At 34.9% G+C, this 6,097-nt stretch overlaps 1 long non-coding RNA gene across 1 annotated transcript; it reads left to right on the top strand.

The window, feature by feature from the left end:
* Window positions 1-4,315: 4,315 nt before the first annotated feature.
* On the top strand, window positions 4,316-4,868 carry LOC140938953 (uncharacterized). The gene is made up of 2 exons (XR_012165582.1): window positions 4,316-4,461; window positions 4,621-4,868. It is a non-coding gene; the product is annotated as an uncharacterized lncRNA (long non-coding RNA).
* Window positions 4,869-6,097: the final 1,229 nt, after the last annotated feature.

The raw sequence follows: 6,097 nt of genomic DNA on the forward strand, positions 1-6,097 counted from the left end.
ATTTAAGGATGAAATAAATCTTTTATTTCAATTTTAGACACTTTGGTAAAAAGCTTTCTGTACTACTAACGTACGTGTAGCTTTTTCCAGATGTTCTGTTCCGGGTAAATTGAAATAATATACTAAATGAACTCCGTGCACTCTTTGATAATTAACGTTGTTTGGTATGATAATCTTATGCGCATCTATGTAACCATTGAACATTTGCTGCAGTTTCACGCTTCTTACTTTAACCTTATAGGCTTTGAATGGCAGAATAACATTACTCTTTGGTCCCTTAAGTTTTTTTTATCTGCTAGATAGTTGTAAAAAAAATCTAGTTTTTTAGCTTCCCATGAATAATTTTAGCAAAAAAAGCTCCACATTTTTGCCAGTACATGTTATGCAAGAACTATGGAGAACCAGATTCGTTAAATTGGGCATCAGCGCCAAACTTCCATATACCTTTTCACGCCTGTTTTATTTTTCAGTCATATGAGTGTTTTACTGATGAATTGATGATCGATCCTACGTCTTATTACAGGTTAACGGATCATATGGCTCCCAGCTAACAAAAACATGCATCTTTACGCTGTATTTACATATTTATTTGCTGTCTCTGAAAATATGAAAATACCTAAAATGTGAAAATCAAAGTCCAATGAAAGTGGATTCCACAGAATATTTCGTAAAGATATTTATTTGTTTCGTTAAAATAAATATTTTTCTCGTCATTGACTACTACATCCTGGAATTTCTATCGTCTTATTATGCACTAAACTTCCGCTTTTGCTATAAACATATATATATATATATATATATACACACCCGTTTTCAAAAAGGTTTTCATATAGAGAGATACATAGATAGATATATGCTTTTGTTTTCTTGCACGTGCGCCCGTGTGCATTTTTCACTTGTTATTGTCCAACTTGTGAAAAAACTCGGTTCAACGATGCGTTTTCTTTTCGTCAGGTTCTTAGTTCCAATTTCCTGGGAAAAAAAAATGACAATGCACGAATATTGTCTGCAATTCTCTTGTTTTGCATACTCTTGAAAATTAAAGAATGCGAAATTCGGTCAACTGTAGGTCGTATAATTGTTGTCGTTACAGGATAAGGGGAAAACCTCAAAAATTTTAATTTTCACAACAACGCAGATGAAATGGAAAAGAAGTGTTTTCAAAACCGCTAATTTTTTTTCTGAGAAGAAAGATGTAACGGTGAATGATGTCAGCGATATGGACCAAGACGTTGTCGAGGTTCATAGCAGTACATTTTATCATAAAAATGATGGGTTGGTCAGACATATTTATGCCTCACTTTTTTTGTTTAAAATCACATCTTGTAAGGCAACGTCTCACTGAAGACAGAATACTGAACTCTCGGCCACAAATGGTTGGAAGTTAGTTTTCAGTTTCTCTTAAGAACGCCCTTGGACAGCGCATAATACACTCCATCAATAAAAAATGCTTCGCCACTTGATATAGATGCCATGACATTAATGGCCTACCAATTTGGGGACTTCCGTTTGTACGGAATGACACAGAATATTCCAAGAAAATTTTTTTTGTGTGACGGCTTATAATCAGCCATGTAATTCGCCATTGCAAATTTTATTGCAGGGCACGTGCACTTTTCTGAAAAAAACTCAGCGACATGTTGTTTTCAAATTGGAACAAAGAACCCGACGAAGAAAAAATTTATCGTTGAACCGAGTTTTTTCTCAAGTTGGACAATAACGGGTGAAAAATGCACACGGGTGCACGTGCAAGAAAAAAACGAAAAACAGTTAAAAAAATCCGTTCGTCGATATTGTTTGTATCCATGTGATCAGGCGGCAATGTGGTGTACAAAACAATGAAAAAGGGGCCACGTTAGTGTAGCAAAAAAAAAAAACATGCGGGGATAGCACTCTTTTCTCATGTAAAAAGCACTTTTGTTGCATAGCTGTAGAATTCGCATATTCCCAGCGAAGAGAAACGCTCCTTGTTCTCTTCAACCAACAGGGCCGCCGTGACGTTAGCTGAAATTCAGCAATTTCAGGTTTCATGGACGCTAAGTAATAAACTAATCGATATATTCCCTCCGGCTCGCGTGTCGCTTTAAACTACCTTACAATTTGTGTTGAAAGTGAATCCTCATTATTTCAATAAACGTTTTCGTTAATTATTAATAGTTTTTCGCGCTCCTAATTGTAGCCGAGTTGGCGCCGCATTCATATGGTAATAATTGATAACAAATTATAGCAAGCCTATTGATAAGTTTCTTGAATGGTTTTTATAACACATCATAGTGATCACCCTTTACATTTGCCTTGCGATAATTAAGTCATTATATTTCAGTCAAAAAGGTTATTAAAAGAATTGTCAAATTCAAAACCAAAAAGCTAAAGTTATTCGTGAGGCAATTAAGCCGTCAACAAAAGAAGCCAGGAGCATCTGGAGATGGTAAGATGCAGTAGAAAGCTGCCATCAATTCAATGTGAAGCAGAACGTCTTGGGCCCTCCTTGCAGCCACTCTCGTCTGCTTAAGCAAACAAAGAAGGAGTCGTTATTCAAAAATTAAAGTCCAAAGAATCAACTGATAGCATGAAACTTTTGTTAGGAAACTCTTGTTCCTTTTTTTTCCACAGTATTGCAGTGCCCTAATATTTTCAAGGCAGCTAACCGATACTGCTTTTTACTTAGTTTCAAAACTATTGCCTTTTCGGCTCTAGGTGCCCTCTGTGGGAAGAAGAATCAGGAAACCGGGATCTGTTTGATATGGATTCTTTCTTCATCACTAATAATAATAATAATAATAATAATAATAATAATAATAATAATAATAATAGTTTAATAAAATAATAATAATAACCTTTTATTGACAACAAAGGTATTAACTATTAAAACCTATTTACAATTAATTTCGCTTTGAAAAAAAATAACTCTTCGGTCAAAACACTATTTACAAGTCATTTCATCTCATATAGGCTCCTGTTCATTTCGATAAAAAATTTTTTAGGAGTTGGTTATAACTCCAAAAATGGAGTAAAAATTTTAGGTACAGGATAACCCCTTTTTGGGGGTTACTTTAACTCCTAATTTAACTCCAAATTTGGGGTCAATTTTACTCCGGAAAAAGACTTCTTTTTCCTCCCAGTCTGAACTTAAAATTGAACTCCAAAAATGGAGTTATTTTTACTCCTTACATGGGTTGTTTTTACCCTTTTTGGAAAGTAGAGTAAAAATTTAAGGTACAGGATAACTCCTTTTGGGGGGTTATTTTAACTCTTCAATATCTGGGGCCATTTTTACTCCTGGAAAAGAGTTCTCTAAACTTCTTTTTGGAGTTAAAATAACTCACTAAAGAACAACTCCACTGTAAGGAGTAAAATTAACCCCACTAGAAGAGTTATTATAACTCCTTGAAAATTACTGTGTCCCTAGCCGTAAATTAATCAACCATGGAATAAAACCTTCGGTTCAAAAAAAAAATTCAACGTTGGTAGTGTTGGCATAATCCACCAGTTTTTTCTGCGATTTTAGTACTCCTCCATCATACTTCGTTACTCTGAAATACACTTGTACTTTGAAATACACTCTGAGATCGCTGAGATACATGTGAGTGGGATTATTAGCCGATAGAAGTAATAATAAATTGGAAAAAAACGAATTTAATACATGAGCATGCGCTTAACCGTGAAACTGTCCCTTTAAAAGTAAAATACGTGTATTTCTTTCAACTTTAAATGGTATAACTTTAGTCAGAAGATTGCCTGAGGAAACAAAACGGCTGAATGGGAGACTAAATTGAAGGCATCATTTATTTACTCCGCGGTGAGCATGATTACATGTGAACACGTGCATAAATACACCTTGAGGTGTGATGAATTTGTGACTTATTATTTCCTTCCGAATTATTAATCGTATGTCAAGTCCCAGGTAATTCCGTGCAAGTGCACTGTCTATTTGACTAATAATAATAATACTGATAATGATAACAATGATAATAATAATAATAAAACTTTCAATATTCATCTTATTATATTTACCTTTGTAACCTTATTGTACTGCTAATAGTAATGTTACTAATAGAAGCTAACACAATTTCTTTAATTTGAGCAGCAATTAGGCATTTAGTATCTCGAAGCAAAATTTTACGAAAGTAGCGTTCGTCTAATTGCAACCAAAGAACAATTTGACTATCTTCCCTTGTGGTAATAGCTTATAATTTCACGTTGGTTGCTTTCGATTCTAATGTTAATCTAACACAATTTGATTAATTGCCCCAATAGCAAGTCCATATAAGATGTCCCTCGCAGTAGCAACAATCCAATTTGTTCTTCACTTCCAAACAAAGTACAGCCTCACTGCCAAAAGATAGAGTTCTGAAAATGAAATCAGTACTGTTATCTGCCTTGTTTTTTGCTCTTCTCCTAGTGTCCCTCGGACCTGACGGATCTGACTGTATCGATGCAGGTCCCGGCAAAAGAAGCGAGGTAAACAGCAATCGACAAAAAGCGAAAAATTCATGAGAAATATTTTGGTACCCTTATGACCGCACATCGAAGGTGCTCTTAGTATCACTATATATAATAATGACCAAATTCTAATTTTTTGTCGTAACCACGCTTTTATTTACATACTTTTATTTCCAGAGAAAAGTGATCAGCTATCGACGAAGTTTGTGCGAAGCTGCACGGAAATTGGATTGTTACCGGGAGATGGAGCTGAAAGACGACTGAGAGCCAACAGAAAACAAGCCCAAGAGTTCATAGTGTTAAAATCTTCGCTATATAGGGAACAGCGTTTAATTCAACGATGAGCCGTTTTTGATGTAACTTTAGGTTAAACTATGTAAATCTTCGAGATGAAAGAGAACTGAATAAAATGAAATGTTATTTGACACTTGCAGAAATTGTAAAGTGTACCGTGGTGGTAATTGCCAGACGAAAAATATAAACAAGTAATCGGACAGGAAAGGGCGGAGGATCTCGTGGGGAGAATAAGCTAGTTGGTGTCTGAGGCAAAAAGTCGAGTACATCTGGGATAACCCTTGAAACAGTTAGGCATGATCATTTCAGATAGTAACAATTGACAATGCCAACTTACAGTTAATGAACACTATCAAGCTAGCCCAATCGGGACAATTAATGAATAACGCTGGGTATTAGTGCATCTATTTCGGTGCTTTTTAGTCAGAAATTCTGTTATCTCTTCTTTAAATAGCCGTTAACTCATTCCTTATTTCTTTGCGTTTACTTATGTATTAACAGCTAGGATTTCGCGCCGCTGCCTGGAAACAAAGGACAAATTGGACTATTACAAATGGAATGTCTTATATGACGTTGATAACAGAACTAATTTATTCTGCAGATTAATAGATTCAATTTATTCTTCAATTTGTTAATAGACAATCCCAATTATTGAACAGATAATTTTGGCTTGAATTTTAGGATCAGAGACTCATTCTTACTTATCCGCTATTTAAGAGTGATGAGAAGCAGTGAAACTAACAGAAAATGAATTTCGTCTTGGATTTGATCACATCTACAATTACTTAGAATCTTTATCATGTATAATTATTTATCAGCCTCAATCATGTGAAAAACATGACGCCTAGCTCTTATAAGTTCCTCTTGTAAGTTCAAATCAATCTTTTAAAAAGGCACAATTCTCTTTAAAATGCTACAAGACTTTACTTTTCTAGATTTCGACGAGATTGTTACCAATATGAAATATGTATATTTCGGTTTCAACCTGGCGCGCGTTTGCTTAGCAGGCGTCTATATTCCATATACATTGGAAAATTTTCATGTTTGAGATAATGGAATCAAAGGTTCTCGCTATTCCACTGAGCACGTTTCTGGTAGTGGCTTTTATAAGTGAGAAAGCTTCCGGTATAATAGCTACACAATTTCGTCTTCCTCGTAAAAGGAACGAGGGAAAATATAGAGAGGTAAAGTTATTGCGGCCATATCAAATATTCCCTTAGTGTTCTTTCGAAAAGGATGCATTACAAAAAATCTGAGACCTCCTCTTTGTAACAAAGAAAAAAACAAACAAAGCAAAAACAACAACAACAAAAACAAAAACAAACAAACAAACAAACAAACAAACAAACAACACTTGATC

This window comes from Porites lutea, chromosome 5 (genome assembly GCF_958299795.1).
Source record: "Porites lutea chromosome 5, jaPorLute2.1, whole genome shotgun sequence".
Classification (NCBI taxonomy): Eukaryota; Metazoa; Cnidaria; class Anthozoa; order Scleractinia; family Poritidae; genus Porites; species Porites lutea.